We start from the raw sequence: 21524 nt of genomic DNA on the forward strand, positions 1-21524 counted from the left end.
AATGATTTTTGCTAGGCACATAACTTAAGTGACTACTATTTCAGACAGTGTCCTGCAATTTGGTAGCAAAACGTTTTGAAATGTTGCTAGAGATTGGGAATTTACTCTACCCTAACAAATTCAGAATCAATCAATCAATAATACAGATCAAAACCCAGTAAAAAGGTTATAATAATACTGGTGGCCTTTATGTTATCTGCACTGATAAATGTGATCATAAAAGACTGCAATAGTTGAAAAGGCACTAAATCTAAAACTACTAAAATAATTACAAAAGTGTAGTTGCAGAAGGGCTTTTCCCTGTTGCACCTCTGTCATGGGGGATGCACCCCACTACTAACATGCATACCAACTCCCATATGACTGTATCTTGGGGAAAGAAGAAATCCCCCAGCTATCACAATTTTGATCTTTAAATGAAATACCCCAGAATCATGCAGTAGTTATTGTGCATTTGTGTGTCAGCCACCCCATACCATAACTGTCAATCTGTTAGTGCACGTAATCTAGACAAAGCCTAAAATAATGGGAGGACAGAGGCTCAAAAATAGGGACAGGTTTTAAATGCTGCTTTTACAAACTTAGAAAGTTGCTAGAATAACAGGATTTGTATTAACTTACATTTTCTGAAGGATATTTTGTCTGAGACCCAAATATACGTCCTTATTTAGTGACCTCAATCCTAAGTGATTTGCCAGAAAACTGCTAATTTTATGAGGGATAGACCAAAAATATGAGGCAGAAATCTGGACATTCTGTGAAAATCTGGAGAGTGGAGAGCTATGTCCCAGACTGTTGTTTGTCCATGCTCGAATACAGAAACACTGCAAAAGGAAGCAGTTCTTTCACTGGCATGTTCAGAAGCATATAGCCTTCTGCTACTATTTTATTTATTCCAAAGTACATAAAGGTAATGTTACCATCTGTTCAGAGGAAATCAGCAAAGGCAGAATCGCTACAATGAGAAAGCAGCCACAATTTTGCCTGATTTGAGGAAAACGGATAAGGTGGGAATACAGATTTTAAAAGCTACTGTGTTTCATAGGTGTGTACTAGGCTAATGGCCCTGGGGCCTTTACAAGCCTAACCCATAGAAGTGCCCTGACATTGTGCCGCCCATTGTTAGTTCCCAGTGCCTCTATCAAGTAGAGCCACTAGAGTGATCCCCAGGGTGAACTTTTTATTTCCCATCCACTCATCAAGATTTCTCTTGAAGAGGGCTAGTGAGGTGCTCTGCTTGTCATGTATGGGAAGTCTGTTCCAGAGCATCAGCAGTCTCTGAGTTATTAGCCTGTCCCTCCAGCATGTTCTGTTGATTGTGGTAATGAGGTTGAGGTCTCTGCAGTGTGTGGTGCGGAGGGATTGGGATTTCTTTAGATGTAGCATTTCTAACAGAGCTGGGTCAGACATGGCTTTGTAAGTCAAGCAGAGATCGCCTCTTACTAGATGATATGAGACAAGAATAGCTGGAGTTGTTTTGAGTCTGTCCGTGTAGGACACGTGTTTAAGGCCTAGGATCCTCTTCATAAGGTACTTTTGTTGCCTCTGCAGTTGTTGCAGGTGTCTAGTGAGGTACTTGTGAAATGGGGCATTATACTCTATGATTGGTCTAATGGGGGAAGAGTAGAGAGAAATGATGACCTCTTTCTTCCTGGATGCAAAACCATTGGTAATGAGATGTGCCACATAGAAGGACTGTCTGACCACATTGGCAATGTGGTGGTAGAAGGAGAGGTTGGTGTCAACCTTTGTCCCCAGATCTCTTCTAACACCTTCAGTGTTCAGTGGGCTCCCATTGATGTGGTAATTAGTGGGAACTGCGTTTTTCCCAAAGGGGATGACGGCGCATTTTTTGGCATTAAGTTTAAGGCCATGGTTTCGGCACCAGTCATTGGTCTCAGTGAGGACTTTCTGTAGGATGTCTGCATCACTTGGGGTGTTAATATTAGCTTCTAGCTTGCAGTTGCCTGCGAATTTGGTCAGCCAGTGAGAAGTAGATGCCAAACAGAACAGAACCCAGGACCAATCCCTGTGGGACTCCACTTGTTACTGGTCGGTAGTCTGACTTGGAGTCCACTGCTTTCACACTGTGTGTTCTATCTGTGAGCCAATTTGCAACCCACCTAACGACATAGAGGTTGATGCCTAGTTTGATGAGTTTATCAATAATTCCTGAGTGAGGAATGGTATCAAAGGCCTTGGCCAGATCGGGGTAGGCTGTATGAACTGCCTTACCTTCATTCACCGATCTGGTGATTGACTCGAAGAAGTCAACCAGGTTGAGAAGGCATGATCTACCTTTCACAAAACCAAATTGCGTGGGATCTAGAGTTTGGAGATTCCGTATATCCTTGTTAATTAGGTCCATGATGATGCGCTCCATAGCCTTACATATCAGACTCATCAGGCTAATGGGGCAGTACTTTTCAGGATCTGTAGTCACTCCTCCTTTATGGAGAGGGATGACTGTAGCAGTGTGCCATTCGGTAGGGATAAAGCCTGAAGTGAGGCTGTGAGTGAACTGAGCACACAGATGTGATGCCAGTTTATTTTGTAATTCATGTAGAGCACAACCAGAGATATTGTTGGGTCCCATGGAAGCTGTATTCTTGGCCTTAGACAATGCAGCTTTAACCTATGCTGCAGTAATGCTGGGTACCTGTCATTCTTTCGGTATTGAGATTGGTCCTTTGGGGGGGAGGGGTTACGTTTGGTCTTGAAAAGAGCCAAAGTGTTACTCTTTGCAGAGCCAAGATTCCATAACTCTAAGGAAATATAGGGCTGCGGTGGTACAGCGGTTAGCATTGCTGCCTCACAGCAAGAGGTTCTCCAGTTCGATCCACGGCTGGGGTGCCTTCTGTGCGGAGTCTGCATGTCCTCCCTGTGGTTGTGTGGGTTTCCTCCGGGTGCTCCAGTTTCCTCCTACATCCCAAAGCCATGCTGTAGGTGGATTGGACACTCTAAATTGGCCCTAGGTGTGAGTGCGTGTGCGTGCCTTCTGTGGAAGGTTGGGCACCGGGCTGGCAACTCGACACCGTAAAACTCCACTGCCAATCATGAGCAGATAGGTGATCTACTGTGGCGACCCCTAACTGGGAAAAGCCAAAAGAAGAAGTCAAGAAACGAGATTTGGAATTCAAACAGCAGAGTTCAGCTTCCCTGTATCCAGAATAGCACAGCACTTTCTCAAAGACAGTTTCTGATATGGAGGACTTTAATGCCGAGTATTCTAATCAGTTTCTCCAAGGAAAAGGTGATTGAGATGTCAGATGAGAATTCAAGAGAGAAATTATACAGGCACAGCAGATGTTTAATGCTGTCTCATTGCTATTTAAAAAAAATATATATTTTTTCATATTTTGTGTTTACCCTCTTGCCCTTTTCAGGACTAGGGGAAACGCTGTTTTTATTTTTCTGTTTTATTTTTGTTTCCCTCTTACTAATAGTCTTGCTGAGAAACAGGAAGTGGGGTGGATGTTTGTAATTACAGTCCAGTTCCAGGGCAAGTTACCCTTATGCACTGAGCCCCTACATAAGTAGGAAAACTAGGGCAACAGAGACTGTGTGTAGCAGCCTGTTTACAGCTGATCTTTGTGGAGAAGTACTGTCTCATTGCTGCTTGAAAAACTTTATTTCATATTACTCTGTGTTCACCTTCTAGTCCTTTTTAGGAACAGGGGAAACACTGTTTTTATTATTTTTTTTGTTTTGTTTTTCCTCTTACTAGGAACTATGCTGAGAAACAGGAGGGTGTGTAGATTTTTTGTAGTTAAAACTCAATAAAATTACAAATTAGTCTTATTTACAGTCCTTCCTCAAGCAGAAGCACTACAGGAAGAAAAGAGAGGATGTGTGTACTAGCAGCCCATGCTGTCAGCTGAGCTGTGTGGAGAAGTTCTGTCTCACTCTTGTTTGAATTGTTGTTTTTTTTTTTCATATTATTTTGCATTCACCCTGTACTCCTTCTTAGGACTAAGGGACTACTGCTTTTACTTTTCTGTTTTGTTTTTCCTCTTGCTAAGAAACAGGCAGTGGGGTGGGTTTTTTGTAGTTACAGCCCAATTACAATTCAAGTATCTTTATTTATTGAGCCCCTTCTCAAGCACATGCCCTATAGGGCAACTGGGAGAGTGTGTGTAGCAGCTTTTGTTTTCAGCTGATCTGTCTGCAGAAGTTCTTTTGTATTACAGTCTGAAGTACTTTTTTTCATATTTTGTACTCAACCTCTAGTCCTTTTCAGGAATAGAGGAAATAGTTTTTATTTTTCTGTTTTCCATCTTACTAAGAGGATTGCTATAAAACAAGAAGTGGGGTGGGTGTTTGTAGTTACAGCCCGATTATAGGTCGAGGTAGCCTTACTCATAGTCCCTCCTTGAGAAAGAACACTAGAGGGATAACCGGTAGGGTGTGTGTAGAAGCCTGTGTTTTCAGCTGATCTGTATGGGGAAATGTTTTCTAATTGCTGTGTGAAACCTCTTTATTCATATTATTTTGTGTTCACCCTCTAGCTCTTCAGGACTAGGAAAAATACTGTTTTTTTCTGTTTTGTTTCTGTTTTCCCTCTTACTGACTGTGGAACATGAAGTGGAGGTGGGTAATATGTAGCTGCAACCCAGTTACAGGGTGAAGTTGCTTTATTTATTCAGTCCCTCTTGGATCAGGAACAACAAAGAGGTTGTGTGTAGCAACCTGTGTTTTCAGCTGACCTGTGTGGAGAAGTATTGCCTCATTATTGTTTAAAGTACTTTTTATATTACTTTGCATTCACCCTCTGTTCCTTTTCAGGACTTTGGGGAATACTGCTTTTATTTTTTAAGCTTTATTTCCCTCTAAGTGGCTTACTGTGAAACAGGTAGTGGGGTGGGTGTTTGTAGTTATAACAAGGGCAAATTAGCCTTATTTACCAACCCTCCCCATCCCAAAGCAGGAACACTATATGAATAACAGAGAGGGAGTGAGTGTTAGTAGCCTGTGTTTTCAGCTGACCTGTGTGGAGAAGTATTGGCTTATTACAGTTTAAAGTACTTTATATTACTTTGCATTCATCCTGTAGTCCTTTTCATGACTTTGGGGAATACTGATTTTATTTATTTTGTTTTTGTTTTATTTCCCCTCTAAGTGGCTTACTGTGAAACAGGAAGTGGTTTGGGTGTTTGTAGCTATAACCAGGGCAAATTAGCTTTATTTACCAAAACTTCCCACCCCAAAGCAGGAACATTATAGGAGCAACAGAGAGGGAGTGAATGTAGCAGTCTGTGTTTTCAGCTGACCTGTGTGGACAAGTGCTGCCTCACTGCTGTTTGAAATCTTTTTTGCATATTTTGTGTTCGTCCTCTAGTCCCCTTTCAGGACTATGGGAAATACTGATTTTATTTTTTCCCCCGCTTGCTAAGTGGCTTACAGTGAAATTGGAAGTGGGGTGGGTGCACTTATTGAGCCCCCTCCTCAAGCAGGAGCACTAGAGGGGCAACAGAGAGGGGTGTGTACAGCTGAACTGGGATCAATTTATTCTGCAAGGTTACTTGGAGAGTCTGAAATCTTGGGCTATGACACTTCACATCATGCCTTAACTTTTCTTAGACTAGGGTTATGTATATTGCCAATGCTAACCCATGTTACTTGTATGCTATGGAGTTCTGTTTCTAACCATAAGTAGAGTAATAATGGATTCTAGCATTAACACTGATAGCAAATTCAGCTTTGTGTTTAACGGAGGAGTTATGAGTTCAAAAACATCCTTGAAACCATTAATAATTGGGATAAATTGATTAACATTATATGCAACATCAGTGATACCAATTATTTAATATGAGGCATCCTTTTGTAATACAATATTGCTCAGTTAAGAAGGTTAGATTCCCAAAAACTTTTACTAGGCAGGTTAAGGTTTGAGAGATGTTGAATATAGGAAAAATTGAAATATTGTCTTTGTATTCTGTCAGTTATAGACTGGCTATGTAATGACATCTACATGTAGGTATAGGGATTAATAAAGGTTACAATGACGAGAAATAATAACCTGATGGTAGATATAAAGAGGTTACATCAGAATTCTTGTGGAGTTCATTTCATAGTGCAGCTGGGTGATGGTGGAATTCTGTTCCATTAAAAAAAAGAAACCTGGTTCTTTTCTCTTTTAAAATGAATCTGGACAGGTGTGTGTGTAATAGATATCATGCCTGTACTAGTAAGTGACAGACTCTTAGAAGGCCATTCTAGGCTTTGAGTTTGAAACATCTTGTCTTTATAATATCTATGTTCAATAAGGAAATGCAATCCATTCTAATAACTGTCCTGGGGGGAGAGATTTGGTGGGTCCTGAAATAACTGTCAACAAGTAACAAAAAGCAAATTCTGTAAAATGCTTAAAAAATAAAAATATATGATTCAAGTGATCAGCCATAATATGATAGCTCATAGAGAACAGCAGACTCTTCAAAACCGTAATGCTATTATCTGCATTTATAATGTAGGAAGCTTTATAGAAAAGGAAATATTTATAGTGGCCTATATTTTTAAAGGGAAATGCCATGGCGCATACACTTGTTTTAGAATACTTTCTTAGTTTTTGCAGTAAGATGCCAAAGAATTTAAATCTTAAAAAAATGGTATATTTCCTCTTATCACATGTATATAGTTTAAGAATGCTTTTTTATTTTGTTAAAGCCTATTTCAGGTGTGCTATCCGAAACATGCACTACATGGTGTAAGGGGGAGGTTAGAAGGGGGGATTATTTTGGAAGGTGACATAGTTCCTAAACTCCAGGGTATGTTCTGTAAAGGAGTATTTAAGTTCTGTCATCAGGAGTTACAGTAAAAATTATAACGGTAAACACCATGCCTGTTCAATGCCTGTTAAGTAAGAGAGAAAACCATGTGGCATAGCTCTGTAGTTGCTGAACATTTTTCATTAATATGTTCATTTTCTAGGTTGTTTCTGAATGTAGAAAGTGCACTGCAAACAAGTGCTGGACTATTGATGCCCCTGCAGTCTCAGTGCTATTTTATAACCTACTGTGTTTGTACAGACTGAGCTGAAATTATAGCTATAATGTTGCTATCTACCAAGGTTTGCTTCTGTAGTGGTAAACCCCACCCACCAGGTAGAACTGCCATTAGCCATACACTCCTCCATCTCATGGCTATAGCTATTCAGGTGTTCACTTTACTATCTGAACCCTTGGACTCCTGCCACATCAGCTGTTATGGTTATGGTGCACACATTGATAGAGACAGGTTCAAGTCCTTTCATATCCAGTTATTTCACAATTCTCATGGCACATCGGTCAGTTAAATGTGGTTCCCTATTAGATGAACGAATAGATGAATGAATGCTTAAAATGTTGAGTACGACATGCTTGACAGCTTTTAAGTGAACATTCATCTAAGCGAAACCAGAGAATGTCAAAATGGAATTTCGAAAAGTTACAGTTGGCCAGCCATGAGGAAGCCAATGGCTGACATCAGAAGGTTCACCATGTCTCGTCGTTCTTGCAGTCCTCCACTGTGGTGCGGTCTCTTTACTTTGTGTAATGTTCTGACAGTCCTCCACTGTGGTGCGATCTCAGAGTTGGTATATTTAAGTAGAGGGTGTGTGGGGGCGAAGTCCCCCACTTTATTTATTTTTTTGGGAGGTTGTAATGGTATACAGTACATTGTAGCAGTCAGCTGTTGGCTTCCTGACAACTGGCCAACTATAACTTTTCAAAACTTGTTTCAATATTCTGGGGTTTTGATTAGATGAACGTTCTCTTAAAAGCTGTCATGCATGTTGTACTCGACATTAAGTGTTCGTTCATTTAATATAGACCTGTTAAATGCATCCATGTCTACAAACCATAAGCCCCCACATATATATTCTGAGCCCATTAGTTGAATGCAATAATAAAATAGTTAAAAAGTAATCTAGATTTCAGGAAGAAGAGTTATGACTTCATTAGTGAATGGAGAAAACTTAAGAGGAAGAGTGTTCTTTGAAAAATGTAAATTACAAGTATTGGGGAAGGCATACTATTACTATGCAAAAAAAAATAAAAAATCTGACGTGACCACATGTCACTTGATCTTAAAAAGGAGACAACTAAACCTGGCTCTGTGGCACCCAAGGATAGAGCCTGACTGCAACCATAGTGAAATAAGTTTAGTTAGCAGCTCAGGCAAGGGAAGAGCTTGGGTTGAGGGGAGGCAGGATCACCCACCTGGGGGGAAGGATTTGGGAGCTGCTGTTCTGAATGTTTTGTCACTTCAGTGCTGAGGTATACAAGCCTTGTAAAAGCATCCCACAGGATGAGGAGGGAATATGGTGTAACCATCAAGACAGTGATGGTAACTCTTGAGTGGGCATATATGGTAGCATGCAAATTTATGTAATAAAGTTTAGGTGGTTCCCATGGTGATGTGGCTACTTATGTCATCACTATGGGAAAGGTTACATTTGTTTCTGTAGAAACCCCTTCATAACTCTCTTCTTTATGGCCATGCCTCTATGAACTGTCACTTAGGGGAACAAATGGATGCCTGTGTCTCCCACACCTAGGGGGATTAAATGGGCACCAACTACTCTTGTCCTAATATGGAGTGATGTTCAGCAGGTGTACTGATGGCCAACAAGCATACAGACCTAGAGTTTACAGAGAAAAAGGGGGAAGGGAGAATCCTGCAAAATGTATCTCTGATGAATCAGTCAAGGAAAAAACAGTAGAAAATTGTTAAAGCTCTTGTACATATGAATTTACATAAATGCTGAAATAAAACAAATACAAGCATACAACAGTCAAGCAAACTACCAGAGTGGTAATTACAGCAAAATAACATGCTTAAGAATAACAGGAAAACCCTAACATATACTGTAAAGACATATTTCTATAGCAAGCATGAAAAGAAGAAACAGATGAAAGGAACTTGGCTGTGGTGTCCCTCCAAAACCAGAAAATGATCACAGATGTTTGTACCAACAAGAACAGAAAATGATCACAGATGTTTGTACCAACAAGAACAAAAGTACAGAGTCAGATAGAAATAATGATGCTTTAATATGGGTATACACAGATATTTATAAACCTGGTGAATAAAAGGTGTCATGATCCTGAGGTCCGTGGGTCTCTGGACAATCTAACCGACAGGAGGTTAAGTACAAAAATATGTGGCTGGAATATACCTGATTTAAGGTACTCTCTCTTCTAGGTCATAGGTCACAAGCAGACTCAGGCCAAAGATTTGGCCATTAAACAGTCTGTAGCCAATTCATAAGACCTTCAAATTTCATGCCTTCATAAAAATCATGTACAATGCTCTTAAAGACATCCAGCTCTAACAGCAGAGCCAAGTTAAAGGTGTAAATTGCAGCATAGTCTAGCTGTTGTATTATATGATGGGTCTACATTTTGGGCTGTGTGTATAAATGTCACATTTAGTACATGCAAATATGGTATTACTGCAATGATGGCAGGGCAGGTAGATGGAAGTTAGCAATAAAACCCTTATTTGTCATAGCTCTTATAGGTTCAATAACTTGCATGAGTGCATGGACCGTGCTATCCCCAACAAAACCAAGACGCTATTCTCCAAAAAAAAGGAAGCCAATCTGGTGGTCCCCTGCCATTAACAAACTCTACAACAGAAGGAAGAAACTGTTGCAAAAGAGAATAAAAACCCAGGAATGGAGGAGCTCCCTGACGGGCCTCAGTAAGAAGCTGAGATCCCTTATAAAATCCTCCAAAGCCAATTTTGAAAGAAAAATTGACACTGATTCCAAAGACCACCACAAGGCATTCTTTAGCTATGTCAAGAATCTTCATGGCAACACCAAGATCTGCACTGAGCTACAACAGAACGGCGCAAAATATACAGAGCCAACTGATAGTGCCAACATCTTGGCAGATAGGTTCAGTGCAAACTTCACTCACCCCCCAAAAAAGCCTATAACTATACCAAATGATAGTAGACCCCCATTAATCACAAACACTCAGATAAAAACGGTGCTCTTTAAAGCCAAAAACACAGCATCCATGGGACTGGACAACATCCCAGGCTGCGTCTTACATGAACTCCAAAATGAACTAGCCCCCCACCTAAACTCCATGTTCAACCACAGCCTCACCACAGGCTATGTGCCCACTGAATGGCACATAGCAATGGTTATCCCATTCCACAAATGAGGAGCCACTACAGACCCTGGGAACTATCGACCTATTAGCCTGACAAGCCTGGTCTGCAAGGTCATGGAGCGTATCATCATGGAACTCCTAAACAGACATTGGTAACCTCCAAACTTTGGATGCTACCCAATTCAGATTTGTAGAGGGTAGATCATGTCTCCTAAACCTGGTAGACGACTTTGAAATGGTTACCAAGGCCATAGACGAGGGCAGGGTGGTCCACACAGCCTTACCTGGACCTCGCTAAAGCCTTCAGCACTATCCCCTACTCAGGAATCATAGATAAACTCATTAACCTTAACATAAACCCTTACGTCATGAGTTGGGTGGTCAACTGGACAGAACCCACATAGTGAGAGTTGCAGACTCCAGATCTGACTCCAAACCCAGTGACAAGTGGAGTGCCACAGGGTTCAGTCTTGGGACCTCTCCTGTTTGGTATATACTTCTCTGAAGTGCAAACGAACACCGAGGGTCTATGGCAAACCAAGTTTTCAGATGACTGCAAACTGGGTGTCATAATCGATTCCCCTGCTGACGTAGACATACTGCAAAAAGGCCTCACCAAGACGGACACCTGGTGCCAAAATCATGGCCTCAAGCTAAATGCCAAAAAGTACATTGTCATCCCCTTTGGTAAAAACATGGTACCCATGAATTACCAAATATGGGGAAGTTCACTGAACACATAGTGTGATAAGAAACCTTGGGACCCAAGTAGAGAGTAACCTCTCCTTTGATGATCACATTGTCACAGTGGTCAGAAAATCTTTCTACATGGCCCACCTAATCACAAAAGGGTTCACATCTAGAAAAAAGGAAGTCATTGTCCCCCTCTACTCATTACTTATCAGACCCCTCATTGAGTACAATGCCCCGTTTGAGATGTACCTCACAAGACACGTACAATAGCTGGAGAGGCCCTAAAAGTACCTCACCAAGAGGATTGCTGGCCTCAAACAGTTGCCCTATGCCGACTGGCTCAAGAAACTGCAACTCTACTCTATCGCATACCGCCTACTCTGAGGAGACCTCTGTCTGACATACAAAGCTATGTCAAACCCGGAATTGATGGACATGCTCCACTTAAAGAAATTGCCATCTCCCCGAGCTACAAGCTCTAGGGACCTAAACCTCACCCCAACAATAAATAGGACATGCTGGAGGGATAGATTGTTGTCCCAGAGACTTCCCATGCTCTGGAACAAAATTCCCATCTATGTCAAGCAGAGCTCATCATTAGCACTCAAAGAAAAACCTTGATGAGTGGATGGGTGATAGGAAATTCACCCCGGGATCATGTCTGGGGCTCTGCTCGATAGAGGAGCAGGAATTTAACACTACACGGTGGGGAGGGGGCAAAAGCCAAGACAACTGTTGGCTAGGCTTGCTTTGGCCCTCGGGCTGATGGCCTAGTACCTACCTATGAACCTATAGGTGTTTACTAGGCTAACAATCACAGTTATTTTAAGCCTAGCTATGTATCCCAAATCTCTGACAAATTCTGGTACCCTTAATAAATGTAAGCAGAGGCTTTGGAGATGAAACATTTACAAGCAAGGGGACTGGGAGATAAATCATTTAGAGGCTGCCTGTGTCCATTATTGACATAGATGCCGAACCAGGGGTGAATTTCCTGTTCCCCATCCAGTTGTTCAAGTTACACATGATTTGGGTTAGGAAGAAACTCTACATCACATGGATTGGGGAGCCTGTTCCATAGAAGGCATATAGTCTCTGAGATATGTACCTGGCTCTCCAGTAGGTCCTAGGCAAGGTTTTAATTCTTTAAAATGGGTAATTCTGGTGCTGTTTATTTTGTGGCGCTGCAGGAAGTCCATCAGATTGGAGTCTTGACAATGCCCTGTATGCCAGGCATAGATCTCCCCTCAACAGCCTGTAAGAATCAAAATAGAGGGACAGGGCCTTGAGGTGGTCTGCACAGGACATGTTACCTATGCCCTGTATTCTTTAGGGAGGTCATTCCAATTGTTGGATATGCCTGCTTAGGTACATACCAAAGGGGTCACTGTACTCAATGATAGGTCTGAATGTCAAATACAGTGAAAAAGTGACTTCCTTGGACCTAGATGCAATACCTTCATTTATAAGCTGCACAACATAGAATGATTTCCTCACTAATGTAGACATGTGATGGTCAAAGGCTAGATTACAGTCTGTGTCCCTAAGTCACTGACTACTGGGTCACCTCTAAGGAGTGTGTTGGCAATATGATTGTTACCAGGGATGGATGACTTCCCAAAGGATATTATTATGCATTTCTTGGCATTTAGTTTTAGTCCATGGCTCTGACACTAGTTGTTTGTCTGTGTCAGCCCTTCCTGGAGAACATTAGTGCTAGTGTGGGAATCAATGACAGCTCCCAGTTTGCAATTATCTGCAAATTTAGTCAGCTAGAGACTATTAACGTGGACCTTGACTTCAGAGAAGTAAATTCCAAAAAGGAGCGGTCTGACTATTAATCCCTGAGCTATCCCTTAAGGCATTTATAAGATTTACCTTCAGTAGTCTGTAACTAATTGAAACTAAATGTAAGCTTTTTAGTAGCTGGTCATATTTATTCATAGATTCATAGAGTGTTACTAGGCTAACAACCCTGAGTGCTTTTCTAAGCTGAGACAAGTTTTCCTGAAAGAACAATGATGTCCTGTTTCCAAACAGGACATTTAAGGTGCCTATGCACAGCGAATATCCTTGAAAATGATTGTTGTATTCATTCACGTTTCGTAGAATAGAGGTTATGAACAGTGTTTGTGTGTGGGGTGGAGGTGGTATAGGTGAATTAATTAATTGCCTATGTTAGGGAGAGAATTAAATCTGTAAAATTCTCGGTACAAAACATCACAATGTCTCACTGGAGAGTAGGAAAGTTATTCAGAGGCATGACGTCTGTGTATTAAGGGAAGAATACAGCACCATGCTGGTGGAAAGGATCCGTGAAAGAGCAGCAACAGGCCATATAATGTCCTTGGAAGCCTTTAGCCAAATATCAGCTGGACTGCCCATAATGTAAGGAGCAAGGGTATTACCAGTTCATTTCTGAGGGTAACACTCTAGTACGGAGGGGCAGAGCAAAAAATAGTGATTTTGGTTCTGGGACTTGAGGCAGTGGATAAGAACAATGGTTACCAGATGGGGTCCATTGAGCCCAGTGCACTTGCATTCAGGAGGACCAGTATTAAATTCAGTCCTTGTTATGTCTGGATTGTTTTATGATGTACTGATCTTACAAAAACTACGATTTGTCACAAAGGACTCCCTAGAAGACAGATGGAGAAAAGATGATTTATACAAACGTAGCTTAGAGAAGCCACAGTGCTAAACACAACATTTTGTTTTAGGAAAAAAAGAAAGGGGGGAACCTCTAATTGTGAAAAATGTGGACGAGAAGGATAAGAAAGAGGAACAAAATGAATGTATAACAGAGGACGACCTTAAAGATAAATAAAAAGTACAAAAACAAAAGTGTACCTGCCAAATCTAAAGGAAGCATTACAAAAGAACAAATTCTTTGTACAATAAACCAGAGAAGGCACAGTGCTGGCAGTTTGAAAGATAATATGAAAAAACAGACATGTTCAATTAGTTTTGTGAGGCAGCAGAGAAAAGGTGATGGCACCCACCAATGTGAAATGTGTGCATGCAGTGTACTGTACCCAAAAAGAATAAATGAAAACAGATAAAGCAGTTGTATCCATAGAATGTAGCCTAGACGTCTGCATAAACTAAGGAAATGGATGCTGCTGCTTATAGCTTTATTCAGCTCCTGCTAAGTAGTTACAAGTGACCTTGGATTGTCAGTTATTTTAAATAAGGTTACAGAAATTGAATTATGCTTTCTTAGACCAGTGATTCAAAATGCCTCACTGTACTCCTAGCTTCAGTGAGCTCGATGTGACATTGAATCTATGCTGCTCATATAACCACCTTACATTTAATGCAAAATGTGTTACTTGACCCCCCCCCCGCCCCAAAAAAAAGCAACTGGCCTACCATCCCCATACTCATTGACTGACTGGGCAGTATTATTCCAAATTAATCCAAATGTAAGTACACAGGTTCAATACCGAACCGATTGCTGTCACTCACAACTTGTACAGACTACATAGTAAAAAAAAAATAATTCTTTCACAAATTAAACTCTGTTACAAATTATCTTATCTACTTTATCTTGAAGTCAGGAGAGCTATTGCAAAAATGTTCTGTCTAAATTTGAATATGAGCTGCCTTTACAATTTTACAATACGCACAAAATGTGGCTTCTTGAAAACAATCTTCAGATTTGCTGTGCTTGATGATTCCCTCAAACACTGCTAATCAAAGACCTCCACTGGTTGTCTTTTAATTATAAGGCCTCATTCCTGTTAGATGTTCATTATTTAAAATACTAAAACTAAGATACTGTCCAGCATTAAGATCAAAACTCCAACTTTGGGAACAGACCTAGTCCTTGCAAACTAGTCAAGAAGATAATATGTTTGTAAGGTCCTCAGATGGCATCATCTGCCTAAAGAAATTTAAAGCTGTATCAATGTTGTCTTTCAGCTTTTCCCGGTTAGGGGTCGCCACAGCGGAACTCCGGTCCGCTAATGATTGGCACTTGATTTTCACGAACGCTGAGGTGCCAGCTCAACGTTCAACCTTCAGCGAAGGCATGCCCATATACGCATGTCTTTTGAATGCCCACCCAACCATGGGGAGGACATGCAGACTCCACACAGAAGGCACTCCATGCACTCCAGCCAAGAATCGAACGAGATAACCTCTTGCTGTGAGGCAACAATGCTACCACTGCACCACCGTGGAAGTCCTAAAGCTGTATCAATAATTAGCAAATTAAAAATTGCTCTGCTTAAGCACTTCAAGAATCCATCTGCAAATGTTAACATGGAAAATGGCTGAAAACTTGACATAGTGTTATTAACACTTTGGATAACAACAATTGCAAGTATATTGCAAATGTAAATGTGTACTGTGCCAATTCCCATAATCTTGGATTTTGAACTGTCACTTCATTGTTCATCGTGTAATTGTTACTATATTCTACCAATCGCACAGTTGTAAACAACTGAATTCTTTGTGTGCTCCTTCAGAGCCTGGGTCATGGCTGAAAAGGACAGCCCACCTACCTAGTCAACTAATAAAATAAATGTATAAATAAATAGACCCCTTCACCATTTCTAAAAGCTGCTAAGACGAGACTGAAATGGCAGGTTCCATGGCACAAAGGATAAAACCCAGTAGAGTAGCTGACTGGGGATCACTTAGTGACCAGAATGAGAAGGAACTGGAAGGGGCAGACAAGACTGAGCAGATGGAGTAACCACTACTGGGGTCACTTATCTGGAAGGTGGATGTAAGTCATCTGCTGCTGTATTGCGTACTTCTGACATATTGCAAAAATCTTCGAGAAACTGATTTATAAACAAATATTCAAACACACAAACAACTACAGCTTACTGTCTGACCATCGGCATAGCTTTCAAAATGCATTTAGAACCACCATAGCCCTACTAACAGTTACTAATAGCATCTACTCTGACATTAGCAATGGGCTTCAAAATGCAGCAGTATTCATTTATATGACCAGAGCATCTGAAATGATCAGTCACAGTTTACTGATACACAAACTAAAAAAGATTCACCTTTGGAGACAATACCATACAAACAATTGTATCAGTTTTCTTAAGAACCATCAGTAATGGTAAGTCATCCAAAGTCAGCCTTTATTCTGGGAGTTAAGATGGATCCTTGGATGAAGAGGATGATTGGGGGGGGGCACTTCCATCATTCTAGCTGATGGTCAGAGTATTTGTAGGGCGAAAAAGTACCTTAAAAATAGACAGAATAGGCTAAATGAAATTGTAATGACTTCCTAAAACCATGAACTGATATGAAAATGATGTATTTATCCAGAAATAAACAGATGACTGGCAAAACTACTTCTACAGAAACCTCTTACAGCAGCACACAGACATACATTACCAAGTGATGGTGTTGCTGGCTGGTGGAAAATGGAAGGAATGTAATGAGAAGTGACCCCCATAGCCAAACCCCTTTAGCTTAGTTTAAAGCATATTGTCAGCAGTCATTCCCACTCCTAGATTGTTACATGTCTTTATTCATGAAAGCAGCACTTAGGGCCATCTGATCAGTAGCCAAACCTAAATCATTTTAATTTAACCAGGAATACTGTGGGCAAATAGTTTGATGACCTGAATGCTATATATGAGAAGTAGATACAGCTGAGGCTTAATTATTGGCCACAACTCATGCCAGACCATGATGCTATGCCTTATAGTCCCTGAAATGGACCCACTCACTTCCCAGCAATGCCATTTATTTTTCTACCAAATGTAGCATTCCATGGGTCAGTTATGAATGTTAGTGTGCCTCCCATGCCATCATTACTTGTTAGATTTCTTACTTGATGCCATTAATGCTCTCTGCCTATTAGTACTTCATATTATATGAGTACCTAGCATGTTGTGAACCTCCAAGGTTCCCTTTCAGAAGAGTTCTGACATAAATAAGAAAAACTGGTATCAACATACAAATTCTTAGGTGCTGTCGAATGAGCTTCACAGATATGACAGAAAGGTCAGTGAGCATCCCCTTAATGTCAAAAAAGAACTTTTTTATATTTTATTTTAACAAATGGTTGAGAAGGTGAGCCCATGGGACACAATTGTCCCATTTCAGGAGTGACTTGGGAGCATACACTAAGTGACTTAAGTCATACAGTAGGCAAGCAAAGGAAGAGAGAATCCTGAGCCTTCACCATAAATGAAAGGAAATGACTATGCTAATGGGAATAGAACTTTTAGTGTAACTATTTGTGCCCCAACTTCCAAAGTTATCAGTGCCCAAGGACTAGAATGGTTACCTTATTGGAGTACCTTAGGGTATCTACAAGCTGGTCCTGTCCATAACAGACACAGGAAAAAGGACTCTGGGTACAGAAACTACCTCATTAAATACCTCAGAGCTTTACACCTCTGCTGTAACTACCAGAGGGCCTCTACAAAAATTGCAAGTTGTACTGTACAGATGTAGATTAAACTCTCCAAATCAAACACACACACGGACATGTATGTATGTTTATATAATATATACATAAATATATAGTATGTAATATATAAATATATAGTATGTAATATATAAATATATAGTATGTAATATATACATATATAGTATATAATAAATATATGTCCAAATCAAGATTTTGCTGCTTAGTGCATTATTTTTTTAGTGATATAGACATACTCATTCAACATTATTTGTCTGCATTTAGCCTTATGACACAAAATTAAAACCATATCAGACTTGAAATACCACAAAAACGTACATGTAATGATAAAACACAGCTGTGGAAACTGTTGTAAAAAATCTTTGTTTCACCATTAAGTGCTTTCGTCTTAAACAAGAAATGCCCTCTGTATAAACATACAGAAATGTAGTGATTTTAAAAAGGCATTTTCATCTGACAATCAAGAACTTTAATTCTTTAATTTCAAGTGTCTTGTAAAATTGGCAAACCAGGTTACGCATGTGTGGGACCAGGGTTAAATGATTTTATGTCATTAGTTTGTGTTTTAAAGGACAGGCAACAACACTAACGATGTTTTTTTATGATATTATTGTACTTGTTATATTAAATTGATTTGCTATGATGTACATTTTATAAATTGTGTAATATAATCATTATCTTTTTTTATACATGTACATATATATATATTTTTCACATATATTTTCTTATGGATGCTACTTTTACACCTGTTGAGTAGTAGTTATTCTGACTGTTCAGTTTTAAGGATTAACTACTTGCAAACATTTTTTATTGTTTTTTGTTTTTAGAGATCTGATTGGTAGCATTGGCCTATTTATTTACTGTGATTTCACCTGTTTTTAAACTCTATAGTCTGGTTTAAGACAAAAGTGCTAAATGATGAAATAAAGTCGATAAAGATTTTTTATCGTTACTTGTACGTTTTTGTGGTATTTCAGTTTCTGCATATATTGTTTTGTTTTGGTTACCAAATCAGATTTGCTTGAGCCTCCACTAATCTCCCCAGGGTAGCTGGTCTCACCCTCTAAGAAATGCTGAACTAGCAACATTCTCTTTTATACCTTCAAGTGTTTCTTGCTACATTTTACAGTATCCCATCAAGTGCAACACTTCTAAGGTTAGCAGCATAAGTCCAGGAATAGAACAGGACTAATGGGAAGCATGGGAGCGGACATTATGAAAGAGAAGGTGGGTGATCTATCTACACTAGAACTTCCAGTATCATTCCTCATGTTACAAGTTGCTGAAGCTTCAGTTGGGTGAAAAAAACAAAAAAAAGTCAATGCTTTGGCCTTTTAAAAAAAAGTGCGTTTTTGTAGGGGGCAAGCTCCCTTGAACCTTCTGGATATCTTTGCCCCCACACACCCCTTAAGTATATTAAATCCAAAGTTGAATGAATAGAGAAGAGAGAGATCATACATGTTAAATCATTGCCAGTGCAGAAATAGAAACCAGAAAAAGAAACCACACTGGCAGTAATCTTTCTGTAGCAAACATGCCTCTCAACTGTCCAAATTTTTACAGAATGTCCAGATTTTTGCCTCATGTCTGTTCTGCTCCTTGTAAAAGTTGTTGTTTTCTGGAAAACCACTGAGGATTAAAGTCTTTAAACAATGACATACACTTGAGTTTCAGACCTCATATCCTTCAGTAAATGCATGCTAATACAAATTGTGTTCTAGCAACTTTCTAAGTTTATAAGTGCAATATTTAAAATTTGTCCCCATTTTTGCCCCCCCCCACTATTGTAGTCCTTGTCCAGATTTCTTGCACTAAGATGTTGAGGTATGGTGACAAATACTACTCTGAGCTGAACATCGACAAGTTAAAACCTCATTCAATGAAACCTCTTCTTACACAGTCCAGATTCTAGGCCCTCTTTCACATTCTGGAAACTCTTTGGTTTTTCCTTTGTCTTACATGCCACTTAAACTATGACCTCCAAAAACTGAGCAAAGTATTCCAAAAGGCCAAGGCACTGGATGTGGAGCTGTGGACACCCCTGTCTTTATACATTCTGTTTTACATACAAAAGCCACATAATGCATAGCTGTAAGGGCTGGACATGAAGCTGTGTATATAAAGAACACAGAATACATATCAGGGAGCTTTACATGAAGTTTTACGTACACATGACACAATGCATAGTGATGAGGTACTTGGCATAAAGCTGCACACATAAAGGACACAATACATGAAGACAGAGCTGAACATGAAGTTTTGCATAGAAAAGACACTTACTGCATAGTGACAAGGTGGTGGTCATTAAGCATTGTATTCATTGTATACACAGCTTTAAGACAAGGTGCTTGACATGATGTTTTACATACAAAAAATGCACAATGCATAGCTACAAGGGGATGGGCATGAAGCTGTGTATACAAAGGACACATAATGCATAACCAGAGTGGGCTGTACCTGAATTTTTGGACATAATGGACTCAATGCATAGCTGCAAGGTGTTGGACATGAAACTGCCTATACAATGGATACAGAATGTATAAACACAGTGTGCTGTACCTGAAGGTTTGCACATAATGGACTCAATGCATAGCTACACGGTTTTGGACATGAAGCTGCCCATACAAAGGGCACAGAATATATTGGCACTAGGTGCTGGACATGAAGTTGCACATAAAGAGGACACAACATGCATAGGGACAAGGTAGTAGACAAGGAGCCATGCATTTACAGGGCACAGAATACATAAGAACAGGGTGCAATGCATGAACTTAATACATACAATGCCTGCAGTATGCTTTGAGACTCAATATTAACACATAGCTGTCAACCCTTTTTCACTCAACCTCAGAATAGAGGACAACAGCGTGCTGAACCTGAAGTTTAGTGAAAAAAGCTTGACGAATGCATTGGAATAGGGTACTGACATTGAAGATTTAATAGCATAGGACATAAAGTCATGCATATACATGTCCACATCCATTATACCCTCTCGATGGAAGGTTTTTAAGCTTTTTTATTTTAAAGAAAGTTATAATTATTTATTCACTGTATTGCAATGCATTGCTACTTATTAAGCTAATGGTTTTATTCTTTTTCAAAACAAGAAATAATGTGTGCTAAAATAATATACACTTAATATAATGGTTCATTCTGCAAAACTAAGTTTAATTAGAAAATTAAAGTTAAAAGCTATGATAGTATCTTCCTTTTTTCTTGTTTCTTTGAATGTAAAAAACATATTGGTCACATTTAATCATGTGTACTTTGGCTAGCAAAATACTAGGTTCGAGGAATCAGAACCTAAAATATTAAGAACCGTTGATATGATACCACTCTGCTGGCTAAAACGTGGAAGAGATGAAAAGTATGTTGATGAAGATGAAAGTGGAAAGGGCTGAAGCTGGCTTGTTGCTGAACATAAAACAAAACGAACAAAAAAATAAATAAAATTGTCATCTAACTTTATAAATTCTTTGTAAACTGATTGGGAACAATAGAAGCAGTGACAAATTTTATTTTCCTAGGCTTAAAGATCTCTGCAGATGTTGATTCAATCTTTAAATTAAAAGATGCTTGATTTTTTAAAGGAAAGCTATGGTAAAAACATCACATTGTCAAAAAAGGTGTGTATAGTCAAAGATGTGATTTTTTCCCAATAATAACATAAGTCTGTGAGAGGTGAACTGCAAGTAAAACTATGAACTGAAAAACAGATACTTGATCGGTAGTGTTGGAGAGAACTTTTGAAAATCTGAGTTCCATTCAAGATGACCAGATACTGATCGATGGTGTGTGCTGGTAGTGATGTAGTAGAAATGGTGTGCACTGGTAGTGGCACAGTAGCAATGGTGCATGCTGTGAAGAACTTCAGTACATAGCAGGAACTGATTTAATGCAATGCTTGGCAACTTGTTATCGAAATGTGATGCTATGGAAATTTAGAAGTCCTATTTCCCTGTTCATTTCCTCCTTAAGGAGAAGGATGGAGCTGGATTCTGCTTGGCTGGGACTTAGACTCTCTGCTCTTGATTTGTTAGCATCAGCAAGCTGATGTGGTAGCTTAAGTACTAGCAATCTACACATCTAGTTTCATTCAACTTTTGGGGATGAGAAATGCTTGTCACCTCTTCCTATGGATTCATATTGGTAGTATGTTCTGTCCTTTGTAAGTTTGGAGTCAATATTTGAGCCAATATTTTATATCTTACCTTTTGGCTATAATGTAGACTGCTACCACTTCTGTCTTTTGTATGTTTCTCTGTTTATGAAATATGCAGCCAGCTTCCATGTTTTTGGGACTGAATGTTGTCAGG

General features: G+C 39.7%; 1 protein-coding gene across 1 annotated transcript in view; it reads right to left on the reverse strand.

Moving 5' to 3' along the window:
• The window catches only part of LOC122817652 (tropomyosin alpha-4 chain), a 540823-nt gene that overhangs the window by 200026 nt on the left and 319273 nt on the right, over positions 1-21524 (reverse strand). The gene's annotated exons all lie outside the window — the stretch shown is intronic.

This window comes from Protopterus annectens, chromosome 13.part0, assembly GCF_019279795.1.
Source record: "Protopterus annectens isolate FY-2018-M chromosome 13.part0, PAN1.0, whole genome shotgun sequence".
NCBI classification, from domain to species: Eukaryota; Metazoa; Chordata; order Ceratodontiformes; family Protopteridae; genus Protopterus; species Protopterus annectens.